Below are 17,964 nucleotides of genomic sequence, written 5' to 3'. Positions count from 1 at the left end.
TAATCCCTTAATACCCCTAGTCAACATTGGCAGTAACTCCAAAGCACAAATACTAACTAAAACTATACTAACAGCAATTTACTCAAGAATGTATTACACATTTCTTCTAAAATGACTACAGCAGTTCTCTGTCCCTTCTTTATTTCATGAACAGAAACAGTAGGAATCAGATATCTTGGGACATTTATAATCCCAGCTGGACCCCTTTTCAGAGAGCTCGGGTATCTCAGTGTAATGGAAAGCACTGGATTGCAAGACTGAGTGTCAACACTTTTTAAAATTATCTAAAAGTTTAAAATTACATTAATTAATCTTTCTAACATTTTGAATTTTCATCGACAGATAAAATTGAAACATTACAGTTACTAATTTCACATTAACATTGAAATTTCACATATTCTTGACAAATTTTAAATCACTCTCTTGACAAAAATAATTTCACAACTCTATTTACACAATACATGAAAAATTTGATATAGTTTGAAATTACAGTGTATACATAACAGAAACCTGTTCAATTTGACACTACAATCTCCTACAATTAAAGATTAAAGATTTTTAAGAATGAATTCTAAACAATTTCAAAAATATTCAAAAGTATGAAACAAAATTTTTAAAATCATTTGAGGCTTCAAGATCCTTTAGCAAGACTGAATTATTATCATGACTGGAATTGACAAGACAGAATATACTCTGATAGGATTTCAAAGAAATCAAATTGGACTAAACATGTTCACCATAGCACCCAGTCTAGCATTTTGACAATACAACATAACCAAGTTAACAATATTATTCTCTCATTAAACCAGCAAAAGAATGAACGAGTTCCGTACATGGGAAGCTCATAAAAAGCCTAAATGAACACTGGTTCTAGTCAAAAGCAAGATATATACTTCATGGGCCCTCTGGCCTTTCAGTGGAGAGGAATATGGCAAGTACTGATACCAGAAGAGGGAGGGGGGCAGGTGGGGAGGGAGGCTCAGTCATGTGAACGTTCCCTTAATTCTTTTTTTTGAATATTTCCAAATTGGGAGGGGGAAGGATCAAGGAGTGGGAATGGGACTTCTGAAACTTTAGTTATGTATTAGAGGGAACAATAATCTGATTTGAACCCGTTTGCAAGACTTCCCAAACCACTGCCCGGCGTCATTTTCAAAATTAAAGTTAATTTCAAGGTATGTTCATGTAGCTTAAGAGAAGATGGGGGGAATAACACTAATACTAGTGAAAGCCCTACCATTTTGCACTCCCATTTCCTAGCCCTACTAGCAATTTCACTACAAAGCCCAACTAACCCTTTCACATCAAAGACCTCCTAGCCACTTCACACCAAAGCTCTCCTAGTCATTTCACACCAAAGTCTTCCTAGCCACTTCACACTAAAGCTCTCCTAGCCATTTCACACCAGTGTTTTTCTAGTCACTTCACACCAAAGTCCTCCTAACCATTTCACACCAAAGACCATCTAGCCATTTCACACCAAAGACCTTCAAGCCATTTCACACCAAAGACATCCTAGCCACTTCACACCAAAGCTTTCCTAGCAATTTCACACCAAAGCTCTCCTAGTTATTACACACCAAAGCCTTCCTAGCCACTTCACACCAAAGCTCTCCTAGTTATTACACACCAAAGCCTTCCTAGCCACTTCACACCAAGGCTCTCCTAGTTATTACACACCAAAGCCTTCCTAGCCACTTCACACCAAGGCTCTCCTAGTTATTACACACCAAAGCCTTCCTAGCCACTTCACACCAAAGCTCTCCTAGCCATTTCACAACAACGTCTATCTCGACACTTCACATCAAAGCCCTCCTAACCATTTCACACCAAAGACTTTCTAGCCATTTTACACAAAAGATCTTCTAGGCCTTTCGATTTTTAACAAGGGATGGAGGATGGACTTTCCATTAAATACTAAATCTTACAAAATTAAGAATAAAAAGGGGGATAAGTTTTTATACAAATTACAGACATCAAAATATTTACTCTAGATTTTTAAATATAGGACCAATAGTGTATATAAAAACTTTAGAAGGTTTTAAATACATATGTTCATTATTACGCTTAATGAAATTCAAAATGCAATGTGAGGGATCAAATATGTAAAGTATACTATTGAAACTTGAAAGTGTTTTGTGTTAAGGAACCTCAAGCTTATAGGACAGAAAGGAAAATTGAAAGGCTAAACAAGAACACACCTTGAAATGAGTATTTAAAGCAGCTCAATTTAAATACCCCCCAAAAAAATAAACTATGTATACTTAAATTAAAACCTCATTTCCATCAAATGAAAATTTTGGCACTGGATAATTCAGTAAACTTATATAATCAATTAATTCCTAATACAATAAGAATACAGTTGGAAATTTCCCCAACTAATTTACGAACATGTTCCTATTTCCTGAACTTTAAAAATTATGTAGATTACAAACTAAAACCTGCTTTAATATTCATAAAGGTTTTCCAAATCTTACTAAAAATACTTAATTCTTGAAAGTCAAAATTGACAAATAAAAAAAACTTTGAAAATCTTTGCTTCTAGGATCTCATGATTTGAAACCACAATCCCACTGGATTAAATAAATAAATCCTAAAGATATCACTGGACTAAATTCAACAAAAATAGCCCAATCTCTACCTGAAACAGCTCAGTGTCTAAATGAAACAGCCCAGCATCTAAATGAAAAAAACCCAGGGTCTAAATGAAACCGCCAACCCTCTTACTTGAATAACTTTTTTGAAATAGCCCAGTCTCTACATGAAATAAATCCTACCTGAAATGGCCCAGCCTCTACATGAAACAAACCAGTCCCTACCTGAAACAGCCCAGCATCTTATTGAAATAGCCCGCCCTCTACCTGAAATAACTCTTCCTTGAAATAGCCCAACTTCTAAATGAAATAGCTCCTACTTAAAATGGCCCCTCTACATGAAACAACACAGCCTCTACCTGAAATAGCCCACCCTCTACCTGATATAACTCTTTCTTGAAATAGCTCAGCCTCTACACAAAATGACTCCGACCTGAAACGACCCAGCCTCTACATGAAACAGCCAAGCCTCTACCTGAAACAGCCCAGCCTCTACCTGAAACAGCCCAGCCTCTACCTGAAATAGCCCAGCCTCTACCTGAAACAGCCCAGCCTCTACCTGAAATAGCCCACCCTCTACCTGAAATAACTCTTTCTTGAAATAGCCAAGCCTCTACATGAAATAAGCCAACCTGAAATGACCCAGCCTCTATATGAAACAGCCCAGACCCTACCTGAAACAGCCCAGACCCTACCTGAAATAACTTTTATAAGGACTACCAGAAATTTTATAACTAAGATTTCCACAATAAGATTTTTCCACAGAAGCCACTAGGTTGATAAGAATGAGATATAATTTAGTTCTAAAAAACTTTGGGCTAGCTTACACAAGATCTCAATCTTAGTTATTGACATGGATTTATGTAGACCTAAATTGATTCATAACTAAATTTTAGCCATCAAATATTCATTAAGGCAATTTCTAGTGGGAATTTAATATACAGAAACCAAAAGTAAAAGAATTTAGGTAAATTAGCAAGCTAGCAATGTAACCTAGCACACTGTCCAAGACTTAAAACTTGAACTAGATATTTAAATCTTCATTTGAAAAACTTTGTAGAAGTTCCGCTTGCTCTGGTCCACTGAATGACTTGACCTAGAGAGTCCATATCCCACACGACTAATACAGGATAGTTCTTAATACGCATCACTCTTTTGATTGAATGGTTTGAAGCATCTAAGCAGAAGGCCACATTAACCTGAAAGTCAAAAGTGTTGAAAGGAACTCACAAAACAAAACAAAAAATACTAATAATGATTTATAAAGTACAAATTTAGAAGTTTTCAATAATTTTTAAGCAATATTATATGTTTAATAAATAAGCTCAATCGTCAAAAGTGTTAAAAGGAACTCACAAAACAAAACAAAAAATACTAATAATGATTTATAAAGTACAAATTTAGAAGTTTTCAATAATTTTTAAGCAATATTATATGTTTAATAAATCAGCTCAATCAAAATACAAATTAGGATACCTTAACCCCCTAAAAGTAGGATATTTTAGTCCCCAAAAGTAAGATATTTTAAGCCACAAAAGTAATATATTTTAGGCCCACAAAAGTTATATATTTTAAGCCACAAAAGGGATATATTTAAAGTCCCACAAAATAAGATATTTTAAGCCCCCAAAAGTAATATATTCAAGCCCCAAAAGTATATTTTAAGCCCCAAAAGTGATATATTTAAAGCCTAAAAAAGTAAGATATTTAAAAACTCCAAAAGTAAGATATTTTAAACCTTCAAGTTGAGATATTTCAAGTCCCCAAAAGTAAGATATTTTAAGCCTTCAAAAGTAAGATATCTTAAATCCCCAAAAGTAAGATATTTTAAGCCTTCAAAAGTAAGATATCTTAAATCCCCAAAAGTAAGATATTTTAAGTCCCCAAAAGTAAGATATTTAAAGTCTCCAAAGTAAGATATCTTAAGTCCCCAAAAGTAAGATATTTAAAGTCTCCAAAGTAAGATATCTTAAGTCCCCTAAAGTAAGATATTTAAAGTCTCCAAAGTAAGATATCTTAAGTCCCCTAAAGTAAGATATTTAAAGTCTCCAAAGTAAGACATTTTAAGTCCCAAAAATTAAAATATTTAAAGCCCTAACAGTAAGATATTTTAAACTTCTAAAAGTAAGATAATTTAATTCCCCAAAAGTATGATAATTTAAGTCCCTAAAATAAGATATTTTAAGCACAAGAGAAGGATATTTAAGCCCCAATAAGTAAGATATTTTAAGCCCCTTAAAGATAATTCAAGTCCCCAAAAGTAAGATATTTAAGCCCCAAAAGTCAAGATATTTCAAGCCCAAAAGTAAGATATCTTAAGATGCGAAAAGTAACATATCCTAAGGTCCAAAAATAAGATATATGAGCTCCCCAAAAGTAAGATATTTTAAGCCCTAAAAATTAAGATGTTTGAACTCCCCAAAAGTAAGATATCTTAAGCCTCTAAACAATTAAGATAATTTAAGCCACCAAAACGACCCCAAAATTATGACATTCCAAGAACAGAAATTACGATATTTCAGGACAACATAAAAAAAAATCGGGATATCTTAAGAACTAGTAAAAAGATGAGCTAAAGTTCCTATGTCAAGTTTTCAATATTGATTTTAAACATATATGAGTAGAAAGACCTTTGGTAAACAAAAACTAAGTTGAATTAACATCTACAGTACACCACACATGACCCACAAAAGTTAACTGATTTACAGTTTCACACACTCATCTGAAAATTTTGCCAAAAAACAGATTAATTTAAGTTTTGTTATATAAAAAGTTTATCCACTTAACTTATTTCACACCTAAATGGGGAGCATCGACAAGCTGGAAAGCGCTGCCGTGCTGTTGAGTGCTGACGAGATGTTGGTGAGCGCTGATGCACTGACGAGCACTGGCGCCCAGCCAAGGGTCTGAGACAGGAACAGGAGAAGGCAGGTCTGGAAAAGGGATGTGCCCTTTGGAAGAGTCCAAGGCCGAAGTCCGAGGACTAGCGGCAGCGTTGTTAGGAGAAGGCCTAGTGCCAGAAGGCGATGGAAGAGGCTCCTCTGTGGGGGAAAGTTGTGTTGCTGAAGAGCCAATGAGGCGTCTCTTTACCAGAGGTGAAGGCGTACTTCTAAGGAGAAGGGATGACACCCTCTAGGGGCCAGTGGATCAGCAGGCTGACCTTCAGCAGCAGCAATCCTCCGAAGAGGAGTCTCAATGAGTGGCCGCTCTTGCGAACGAGAGAGGTGATCACTTTATAGGAGAGACTTGCCTAAGACTATACTCCGCCCCCAAATGAAGAGAGACTCAGCATGAGGGGAGCTTAGTCTAGGCGAAGACAGCAACAGCAGTCGGAGTCGATGAAGTGATGAAGAAGATGTAGGGAGGTTCTCTCTCGGAAGGGAGAAATAACCTAACCCCTAGGGAAGAAAACTTCCCCTCGAAAGGGAAAGTAGTCCAACCCCAGGAGGCGAACCTCCCGGCAGCGCTCTAAGATGATCTGCTAGGGGCGCTGCCAGAGGAAGAGTAGCCAGAGCTAGTTCCTCAAAGATGGAGTGCTGATCAGGAACTGCCATGGGTGTACTTCTAAGGAGAAGGGATGATGCCCTTTGGGGGCCAGCAGTGACAGCAGATTCCCCAGGCATGAACGGTACTCTACTTCGTCGGCTATCTTAGTCGAACAAAGAACAACTACATTGATAACTGAGGAAAAATGAAATAAATTATGTAACAAAAAACTCCCTCGGGAGGAACACCTAGTCCGCAGCGGGAAACGAGACCACCGAGGTAACAAACATAAGAACTGCGCACTCCGTTCCCTTCTGAACATCGACGGGAGGAGAGCGGAGAGTAACTGTAATAAAACAAGAATTACAATTATCTAAATCAGCTACAAATATTCACTAATCGGAAGAACCACTGGATCCTCTGGCGGGAAGTGGTCCACACTGAGAAGAAGCTGAAAAGTTAAATTACAATTAATTATAATTTTACTTAAATAATTAAGAAAAACATTCGGAAACGCAACCTAACCCGCGAACGGGAAAGGTGCTCCCCCCCCGTTCGTATACTGTTGGAAGCCCATGAAAAATGAATGGCCTTGGGAAGAGAAAGACCGAAGTCAAGCTCTGAAAGGCCACACTCCCTTCCCTTAGTAAATCCATGTGTACCCTGTAGTAGAAGGAAAGGCAAAGACAACAGTTGAATAAGGGGGTCCAAATGATGAAGATTCCCTTGCGGTGGCGGCCGAATTAACGGTAGGTTATCCGCCGACGGGAAGACCGATAGACAAGGGGGGAGATGTCGGAAGGGAAGGGAAGGTTCCCCGGTATTGCGCAAATGTCTTGAGAACCTGTCGTATACGTTATCACATGCACAGCACAAACACTGAAAAGGAAAATTACAACATTCCTTAGATATACAGTATACATAAATATTAAGAATGTTTTCATATACAGTATACATATAAGAAAAAAGTAAGTTAAAAGACACAAAAATTAATGACAGTCCAAAATAGGGGAGGAAGAAGAGCGGTTACAACCGGTCTCCATCCGAGCCAAAAGTAAAGTGAGCTAAATAACTGGTGTGCGAGTGGGAGAGGTAGCAAGCTACTCCCCCTACTCCCCACTAACTAGCGGTATGGGTAGTTAACCATCGCTAAATTTTAATGTCTCGTCATTTCAGCTCCGCAGAAAGTAATACACCTAAATAAATAGCGTAGGTTTGTATTCCAGTTACGGAACAAACTAAAATGCCAGGGACCATTTTTCTCAGTGACTGCTATGGATAACGACAGGTGTGCAACACGATACTCACCTCTACAGGTTTGTCACTATCTGACTTGAAGTTCCTAAGGGATATCACGATGTCCGTTCCATTCACGATAAGTTCAAAGACCACATGTGCAGGTGCCCTGTGGCGTCTAGCATGAAGAACTAGGGTCCATTGGTGCTTGGGACTGCAAATCGTTGTCAAATATGTATCCGTAGATGCTTTCTCCTAACGTTTCATCGTGGTACGCAGTCTCCTCCTTGAACCACGAAGCTCTCAATAACTGGAAATAGTGAATTATATTACCTCAGTATTCCAAAGGAAACTATTCCTTTATCATATTATTAACCCTTTTACCCCCTAAGGACGTACTGGTACGTTTCACAAAAGCCATCCCTTTACCCCCATGGACGTACCGGTACGTCCTTGCAAAACAATGCTATAAAAATTTTTTTTTTCATAATTTTGATAATTTTTTGAGAAAATTCAGGCATTTTCCAAAAGAATGAGACCAACCTGACCTCTCTATGACAAAAACTAAGGCTGTTAGAGCAATTTAAAAAAAATATACTGCAAAATGTGCTGGGAAAAAAAATAACCCCCTGGGGGTTAAGAGTTGGAAATTTCCAAATAGCCTGGGGGTAAAAGGGTTAAATAATTTTTAGTATAGATTGTTCTTTGGGGAGATTATTAGCATCAATACTATTTGATCTACAACCCTAGTTGGAAAAGCAGGATGCTATACACCCAAAGGCTCCAACAGGGAAAAATAGCTGAGTGAGGAAATGAGATAAGGAAATAGATTAACCCTTTTACCCCCAAAGGACGTACTGGTACGTTTCACAAAACCCATCCCTTTACCCCCATGGACGTACCGGTACGTCCTTGCATAAAATGCTATACAAATTTTTTTTTTCAGATTTTTGATAATTTTTTGAGAAAATTCAGGCCTTTTCCAAGAGAATGAGACCAACCTGACCTCTCTATGACAAAAATGAAGGCTGTTAGAGCAATTTAAAAAATATATACTGCAAAATGTGCTGGGAAAAAAATAACCCCTTAGGAGTTAAGGGTTGGAAATTTCCAAATGGCCTGGGGGTAAAAGGGTTAAATAATTTTTAGTATAGATTGTTCTTTGGGGAGATTATTAGCATCAATACTATTTGATCTACAACCCTAGTTGGAAAAGCAGGATGCTATACACCCAAAGGCTCCAACAGGGAAAAATAGCTGAGTGAGGAAATGAGATAAGGAAATAGATTAACCCTTTTACCCCCAAAGGACGTACTGGTACGTTTCACAAAACCCATCCCTTTACCCCCATGGACGTACCGGTACGTCCTTGCAAAAAATGCTATACAAATTTTTTTTTCTTCAGATTTTTGATAATTTTTTGAGAAAATTCAGGCCTTTTCCAAGAGAATGAGACCAACCTGACCTCTCTATGACAAAAATTAAGGCTGTTAGAACAATTTAAAAAATATATACTGCAAAATGTGCTGGGAAAAAAATAACCCCTTAGGGGTTAAGGGTTGGAAATTTCCAAAGAGCCTGGGGGTAAAAGGGTTAACTATAAATGATAAGATCAGTAACAATGATAAAATGACAAATTTGGAAGTAATATGACAAATTCGTAGATACTGTAATTAGCATTCTTCCTAACAATACAAACCTTAGCTATTTATTTAGGGGTATTACTTTCGGCAAAGCTGAAATGACAAGCCATTAAAATTTAGCGAGGGTTAACTATCCATACTGCTAGTTAGTGGGGGTGGGGGGGGGGGGGGGGGGTAGCTTGCTACCGCTCGCACTCGCATACCGGTGATTTAGCTCACTTTGCTTGGAGGTAAGACTTCAAGGGGGATAGGGCTGGCGGGCAAGTTTGTATAAATATGGTATTTTTATTATAAAATAAATTTTTAAATATACTTATCTGGTAGTTACATATATATAGCTTAAATCTCGCGTTTAGACACGGCAGAAATTCAAATTTCGCGGCAATCGCCGCCACGACAGTAGGTGGTCATACATGAGCGCCATCTCTCATAGGTTATCAGAACCATCCCCAACATTCTTCAGAAATTCCATGCCTCTGTTTTCAGAGGGGAGGAGGGAGGGCCCTTTTATATATGTAACTACCAGGTAAGTATATTTTAAAATTTATTTTATAATAAAAATACCATTTTTAAATATGTAACTTCCGTGGTAGTTACATATATATAGCTGATTGACACCATTGGAGGTGGGTCGAAAACCTCATCCCATTGGGAATTCGTATAATTATTAATAGCTACAATTAGTAGTACTAACAATCTGGTTCTAACCTGATAAGGAAGCTGGCTTCACAATTATCCTGCCTCATTTCGCCTGCATTCCTTAAGAGATTCAGCGATCCACTCAGGGGGCTGTAAAAGTCTCTGTGGGGCTGCCACAAGGTCGTTGACCTTAGCGTGGCTAGACCTCCACCCTTGCAAACCTGGCATAGCCATGGATACTGATTCCGACCACCTACTCCAAAATTTTTCAAAAACGCTATAAAATAAACTAACTTGACTTGCATCCCAGGCTGTGGAAGGCTGCGACAACCTTCACAGACAACCTGTGAACACAAGTACAAGAAAAAAAGGCAAGTGTATATATTAAGTTATCGGGAAGAGGCAGTAGACCCTTCTCCAACTATGACGCCGGAGGTAACGTACGGACCCAGGGAACAGCAATCCTCATACTGGGTCTGGACATCTTTGAGATAGCAGTCTGCGAAGATTGATTTACTTCGCCAGAAAGTAGCCTCCAAAATTGACTTCACTGACCTATTGTGCTTGTAAGCCATAGAAGTTGCTACAGCTCTAACCTCATGTGGTTTTACCTTAAGGATAGGGAAAACTTCTTACTTCACAATTCTGGTGAGTTTCCCTTATCAAATCCTTAATGAAAAAAGCCAGGGTATTCTTTGATAAAGGCAAAGAGGGTTTTTTAACTGAGCATCAGAGGCTGTCTGCTTGTCCTCTCAGGTGTTTGGATGCGTGCAGATAAAAATTTTAGAGCTCTCACTGGACAAAGGCCTCTCTCCTTTTCCCGTCCAATTTAAGTGAGATAGCTCTGGGATGGTAAAAGATCTTGGCCAAGGTCGATAAGGATTCTCGTCTTTGGCGAGAAAGCCTAGCTGAAGGGAGCAAACCATTGTCTCCATTAAAGCCCACCTTCTTGCTGATAGCTTTTAACTCTCCTATTCTTTTGGCTGTAGCCAGTGTAATTAGGAAAAGAGTCTTCTTGGTAAGATCCTTCCAAGATGCCTTGTCCAAGGGTTCAAACCTACTTGAGGTTAAAAAGGCAGGACTACATCCAGGTTCCAAGAGGAGGTTGGATTGTCCTTCCTCTTAGTCGTCTCAAAAGATCTAATGAGATCTGAAAGGTCCTTGTTACCTGACACGTCTATGTGTCGGTGACGAAAGACGGAGGCTAGCATGCTGCGGTAACCTTTGATGGTAGGCACAGCCAGCTTCTCTTTTGTACGCAGATACAACAGAAAATCTGCTATATTGGCTACAGAGGTACTGGTAGAGGAAAGTCTATTATTCCCGCACCATACTCTAAATATGTCCCACTTAGATTAGTAAACCCTAATAGTGGTAATATTCTGGGGGTATCTACCAGCCACTCCATCATCTACGCAACCCATGGTCTCATGTGCCAAAATGGAGCTATCATGGTCATGCGGACGTTGGGCGATTCCCTGAATTTTTTCAGGACTCTCTCCAGGATCTTGAATGAAGGAAAAGTGTACACGGTTAGACCTTCCCAGTTCAGAAGAAAAGCGTCCACTGCGACTGCTTCCTGGTCTGGGACTGGAAAGCAAAATACCGGCAACCTCTTTGTCATTTATGTGGTGAAGAGGTCTATCGAGGGTTAACCCCACAACATCCTAAGGCTGGTGCACACCTCGTGATGTAGGGTCCAGTCTGTAGTAAGAACTTGCCTTCTTCTGTTGAGCAGATCCGCCCTGACGCTCTTCTCCCCTTCTATGAAGTGAGTAATCAGGGTTATGTCCCTCGCTTTCGCCCAGAGAAGTAGATCTCTCACAGCCTCGTAAGGTGAGGCCGAATGAGTGCCTCCCTGCTTTGATGTAAGAAAAAACGCAGTGGTGTTGTCTGCGTTGATCTGAACCAATCTACCTCGGACTTCCTTCTGAAAGTGAATGAGGGCTAGGTGAATGGCCCCTAGCTTTGATATTTATGTGCCATTTCCTCTGAGACTCTACCCACAGACCCCTGTTCGAGAATCGTATGCGTCAAACATGGACAAAATCAACCTCTTCAGTTCAGACAGATCAGACACTTGAAGCGCGCCGTGTGCGCGAACTGAACCGTGTGCTGATTGCTGCGAGGGATTGTCAACCGTAGTCGGGTGACCATCAGGGGAAAGTCCTTGCGACATTTCCGGCGCACGTTGTGCGCGATCTGGACCGATTCTCATCCCCAGATAAATGATATTCTGTGAAGGTGTTAGTTGAGATTTGGCCGGGTTTACCATCAGACCTAACTGTTGCGTTACGGACATTATCATTTGAAGAGCCTTCAGGCACTTTACTTGTGATTCTGCTCTGAGTAGCCAGTCGTCCAGGTACAAAGAAATCCTTACTCCCTTTAGGTGAAGCCAGCGAGCCACGTTGGACATCACCCGGGTAAAAAAAACGTAGGGAGCCGTGCTCAGTCCAAAAACAGAGTACTTTGAATTGATAAATAGTCTTGAGGAACACGAACCTTAGAAATTTTCTGTGGTCCGGGTCTATCGGGATATGGAAATACGCGTCCTGCAGATCCAAAGACACCATCCAGTCTCCCTGTCTGTTGCCTGCAAGGACTGACGCTGAAGTTTCCATGGCAAATTTTACTTTGCTGACGAACTTGTTCTATGGACTGACGTCCAGAACAGGTCTCCATCCCCCCGAGCTTTTCGGAACTAGGAAAAGTCTGTTGTAAAACCCCTCCGAGGAGGTGTCCTCTACCACTTCTATGACTGATTTTGACAGCATAAGGTTCACTTGCTCTTGAAGAGCTGCTGCCTTGTTCCATGAGTGGGTTGTTGTCAACTATAAGGGTATCGACGGCATGGGAGGCATTCTCAGGAAGGGGATCTTGTATCCCTCCTTGAGGACATTGATCATCCAGATATCCGGCCCCCTTTGGCTCCACTCTCGCCAAAAGTGGGAAAACCTGGCTCCCACTAGAGTCTGGAGATTGCATGTCTCACTTTCTTGATTCGGTTTGCTGTCTTGGGAATCTGCGAGCTTGACCTCCAGCCGCAATCCTCTGAGTTCCCCTTGAAGGGGCTCTCCCACGAAAGGGCTGACGAGTGGGAGGAGCCTCCTTTTGTTTCCTTGCTAAAAAGCTAGCTGGGAGGACTTAATTAGCAGTCCTAGAGATAAGATCTTGCGTAGCCTGTTGTGCCAGAGCTGCTGACAAATCTTTCACTAAGTCCGGAGGGAAAAGATGATTACCCAACGGAGCAAATAAAACTCAGATCTCTGAACAAGGGACAAACCTGAAGATAAGAAGGAACAAAGCATAGGACTCTTTTTAAGAACTCCTGCCGTGAAAAGGGCGGAAAGTTCAATGGAGCCATCCCTCACGGCCTTATCCAGACAGGCAATCAGATGCATCTGAGCCTCGTTCTTAGGTTCTGTGGCTTCTGCGAGAGCTCCGAGAGTCCAGTCCATAAGGCTGAAGACTTCTATTGTCTTAAAAATTCACTTCAGCAGATGGTCCATTTCAGAATTGGACCACATAATCTTAGACTTGCTCATGACTGACCTGCGTGAGGAGTCAGCAAGTCTGGAGAAGTCTCCCTGGGAGGAGGCAGGCACTCCCAAACCGAGAACTTCCCCAGTCGAATAACACACACTAGATCTGGAGGCCAGTCTAGTTGGAGGAAAGGAAAAGGAGGTCTTTCCTAGATCCTTCCTCTGGACGTCCATTGGTTGAGAGTTGAGAAAGCTCTCTAAACCGATCTAGCAAGAACCATCTTCTTGAAGGAGGATGTTTTTCGGGGTCTGCCAATCAAAAACTGAGAGGGCGAGCTCTGAGGCATAGGTTGAGTAAAGTCCTCTGGATACAGAGATGTTAAAAATGTCAGAAGCTTTTTAAGGTCAGCTGTCTGCAGCGAATCCTGAGATTTGTCCTCTAAAACTTCGGCTAAAGGAACACCGATTTCCTGAGACGAATGGGTAGGAGACAAAATCGCATCATTCTGTCGGTTATCGTCTTCCATAAAGAACTCATCCTGTCCTGATGGAACATCGTAAAGGATACTATCCAATTGTGAGAAGCATCGCGTTTGCACACTGCAAGTCTTGAGGGAGAGACAGGTTCCAGTGCTTCCAGCATAAGCCCAACATGCTGTAAGGAAGCATCAACATCGTGACCCCCATGCTGCGAGGGTAAGTCCTGCTCGCGTGCGTCCAACGTGCGTTCAGCATGCTGTAAGTCAACAGCGTGACGCGAGGGAGCATTAGCTGCGTGTCCAGAGAGTCGCGAAGGAGAGACAACCACTTCGTCTATCATGCAGCGAGGACAAGTCCTGACTGCATGAGATCAGCATGCGTCCAGATTGCTGTATGCATCCAGATTGATGCATGCGTCCATGTTGCCGTGAGGTTCCAGCGTGCTGCATGCGTCCCGCATGCTGTATGTTTACCGTGTGACTCGAAGAAGCATTAGTATCGCGTCCAGCAAGTCGCAAAGGAGAGACAACTGTTTGTCTATCATGCTGTGTGGACAAATCCTGACTGCATGCGTCCAGCATAAGTCCAGACTGCTGCATGAGTCCAGGTTGCTGTAAGCTTCCAGCGTGCTGCATGCGTCCAGCATGCCGCGAGGGAGAACCTTACCGCCTCCCGTAACACGACCAGATCGCTGCGAGGGAGTGTCCATGAGCGCTGCAGCCTGTGTGCGTTCTTGCCCGCAAGAGCGCGCTCGGAACTAAGACGTACGCGATTCTGACGCGGAGGAGCATCCAACTCGGGTGTGTAAAGTATGCGTTCAGCTCGAGCAAGCTGAATGTGTCCAGCACACTGTATGCGCCCCACATGCTGCATGCGTGCTGTGAGGGAGCGACAAGATCTATGTCGCGTCCCGAAAACGCGTTCAGATCGCTGCGAGGGAGCGATCTCGACGCTCGGTCCCATGACGAGCCATTCTCTTGTCTAGCGAGACGATAAAACGTAAAACGCCAGTCTCGCGTCAATCGACGGCGAGGATAACACTTTTACCTCGCCTTTCCAATGGGGAGGGTGAGCGTACTGGGATATGACAACAGAATCGCTCGAGGGGACGTTCGATCGCTGATCAAGCTCTGACATGTCCCTTAGCCTTTCGACTTTCCTTCTCCCAGGGGTTGGGGAGCATGGAAGAGGTCCCGGGCTAGGAGTATGACGGACACGAACAAACGCACCCTCCACAGCACTGCATCATTTTACGTGACATTGAACACTAGCACTTTTAACTATTTCACATTAGATCTTAATAGACCTTCCCGTTGCGAGACATTATACTCTTTCGCCAAGGGCTAGAAAGAAAATACAATAGGTTATATGATTAAAATTAGTACAGTATTCTCAAAATCGAAATATAAAATAACGATACAATTAATTGTGAAACAATAACGATCGTCAAGAGTATTACGTATCGTAAATTGACTGCATGGCATCATTTTACGTGCCATTGAACACTAGCACTTTTAACTATTTCACATTAGATCATAATAGACCTGCCCATTGCGAGAGATTATACTTTTTCGCCTAGGGCCAGAAAGAAAATACATTAGATATGATTAATATTATTATTCTCAAAATCGAAATATTAAATAACAATACAAGCATTGTGAAACAAAAACGATAGTAGAGTACTACGAGCGTAAATTGACTGTACGCTCGTGAAATCTCTATACCAAAAATTAACTAAGGGAAATATACTAATAGGACAAATATATACTTGAAAATAATATATTTCCCTACATTATAAACATACTTATGCTTAGTAAGTTGATATTTTAAACATTTCTTGCAAGAAAAGAAAATAATTCACATAATGCAAGTCATACTAAGAAGATTACGTCACAGGATTGTGACGTCATCGCGATGGCGGACTGAATTCCTTCAAGGCAATCAGATCTCGCTCTGCTAAGAGTCTACGTCACATAATTGTGACGTCACAATGTTTTAAAGTTTAAATGTTTTTCCTTCCATTATATCTTTTAAGTTGCTCGTTAGTTAATAAAGTAGGGGGAAAAAATTCCTTGAACTCTCAATCTTACGAACATAAGAAACAAAACAATTACATACATGCTCCCTGCTAATTACTGTGCAGGAACCAAGAGCAGCTCGATTCCCTGCTAATTACTGTGCGGGAACCAAGAGCAGCTCGAAAATCGGTCTAGCCCCACAAACAAAGTTTAACAACAGAGGAGCCATCTTGATAATCAAGTTAAATTAAACTGTCCAAGTTGGACCAACAAAAAACTATCCTATTCAATATCTTCGATAGTTGAAAGGCAGCAAAAGCCATTAACAATAATCAGACAAAAGGTACTTCACCAAATTGTAGAATAAAGTACTATATCGGCGAAATGAATTTCCTAGGTGTTGACTCGATCAACGGCAGGGAATTTCTGAAGAATGTTGGGGATGGTTCTGATAACCTATGAGAGATGGCGCTCATGTATGACCACCTACTGTCATGGCGGCTATTGCCGCGAAATTTTAATTTCTGCCGTGCCGCGTCGAAACGCGGGATTTAAGCTATATATATGTAACTACCAGGGAAGTTACATATTTAAAAAGCTGAGGTTTGTATCTTTTAGAAAACTACAAATTATCTTCGAATTTGTCATTTGTTCTGTAACTGGAATACAAACCTATGCTATTTATTTAGAGGTGACTCACACATTAGAAGGGGTGGACGTCCCTGCCAATCTGGCTTTACTCGGGGGCTTCTTATCTGAGTATGTTAGTACTCCAAATAAGGAGTCCCTGCACCTCGCAAAACCTTGTTACGCAAAGTCCGCGGCCTACCCAAACTGTGTAGAGATATTTAGAAGTGTGACCGTTCAGGTAAAGTTATTCCGAGTCTTTTTGTAGGAAAAACTGTTATAACCAAGACTTTCCCAATACCACCTCACCAGGGTATTGGGATGCAACAGTATTACCTTAATACTAGGTACACTAGGGAGCATGGTTTACCTGCACTTGTTTGAGGTCAGCTTATGCAGAGAACCCAGGATGTTTGCTTTCCCCAAGAGAGGGGATGATGAAGAAAATAATAAGAACAAGTCAAACCTTTTCATTCACGCAGACTAAGACTGGGTAACAGTGCCCTCAACCTTCTGCTACTTGTCCATTAAGGAGCTTGATGTATAAAACCAGCTGTTGTGGAGCTACCACAGGGCCGATAGAAAACGTATCGAGCCTCCTGTGGGTCACGTCTTGCAGGTAGCGGGCTGTATCATTTCCACATCCCAGCCTGAAGAACCTACGTCACTGAGTAGTTCTTCTTGAATTCCTGGGACGTAGCTACGCCCGACATCATGCGCTCTGAGGCAATGTGAAGCTTGGAGGAAAAATAACTGGAGATGCCCTGACCCAGATTAAGGGAAGCCAGGTTTTTACCCTTCTAACTGTCAGTTCTTGATCCTTCAAGTTAATATCTGTCACTGTATTGGAATTTGTAGTCAATTCTATTCAGACCTTTGTTTAGAGACGGTAACCCTTACTGTGCTTTCATTAGCGATGGCTCCTTCCTGTGCTGCTCTTGGTTGTACGAAAAAAAATCAGTTGCCTGCCTTTAAGCAAAAATCAGTAACAACAGTTGTGAGATCATCACAAGCTGTGTTCAATGTCATCCATAGACGGCTATAAAGGTCAACGACTTTACTGTAGTTCATTATTCCAAGGAGTTTGTAACTGATTCACCAATAAGTTGAGCAACAAGTTTAACATTATTTATTTTTTTTTTGATAAAGCATCACAGGAAGGGACCATCGCTAATAAAATAGCACAAGAAAATAGTTATCGGCTATAAACAAAAGTCTGGGTAAAACGACTAAGTACCAGTACGCTGTCGGAGGATTAACTTGGGATCGAAATTTGACAGTTTGAAGGGGTGAATCTGGCAAAACCCTGCCCTCACAGGTTCAGGAAAGAATTCTGAGTCAGGGCATCTCCAGTAGTATTAATCCTCCTAGATGTGAAGGAGGGTCTGGATTCAGCGCATGATCTATGACCTTGTGAATCCATGCTGAGATTGTGTTGTTGATGACCCTCATCTAGGTCCTTCCTGTGCTGACGAAGAGTGCAGGCACATGAGGATGGGCTGCGGCTGTTCTCTTAAGGTACAGCCTCAAACTCTTCACTGGCCAGAGTAAGAGATAATCAGGGTCATATGTTACAGAACGAAGACTCGAAATCCGGAAGGATCAGCTACTCCCGGGTTCTGAGTCGTAGCAATAAAATCAGGGACAAAGCTGAACGTTACCTCTCCTCATCCCCTTAAATGGGCAATGTCGTACGCAAGACCATGAAGTTCACTGGCTCGCTTGGCCGAAGCAAAAGCTAGCAGGACCAACGTCA

At 41.2% G+C, this 17,964-nt stretch overlaps 1 long non-coding RNA gene across 3 annotated transcripts in view; it reads right to left on the bottom strand.

The window, feature by feature from the left end:
• Positions 1-1,681: 1,681 nt before the first annotated feature.
• The window catches only part of LOC137620206 (uncharacterized), a 28,349-nt gene continuing 12,066 nt past the window's right edge, over positions 1,682-17,964 (bottom strand). For all 3 annotated transcript variants that reach the window (XR_011040014.1, XR_011040016.1, XR_011040015.1), the window contains 2 exons: positions 7,389-7,626; positions 1,682-3,793 (listed from right to left, as the gene is read on the bottom strand). This is a non-coding gene — a long non-coding RNA (uncharacterized lncRNA). The remainder of the gene's footprint in view (positions 3,794-7,388; positions 7,627-17,964) is intronic.

The sequence above is a fragment of the Palaemon carinicauda genome, chromosome 26, assembly GCF_036898095.1.
Source record: "Palaemon carinicauda isolate YSFRI2023 chromosome 26, ASM3689809v2, whole genome shotgun sequence".
Classification (NCBI taxonomy): Eukaryota; Metazoa; Arthropoda; class Malacostraca; order Decapoda; family Palaemonidae; genus Palaemon; species Palaemon carinicauda.
Note: the sequence above shows the minus strand (reverse complement) of the source record. Positions and strands in the feature narration are given on the sequence as shown.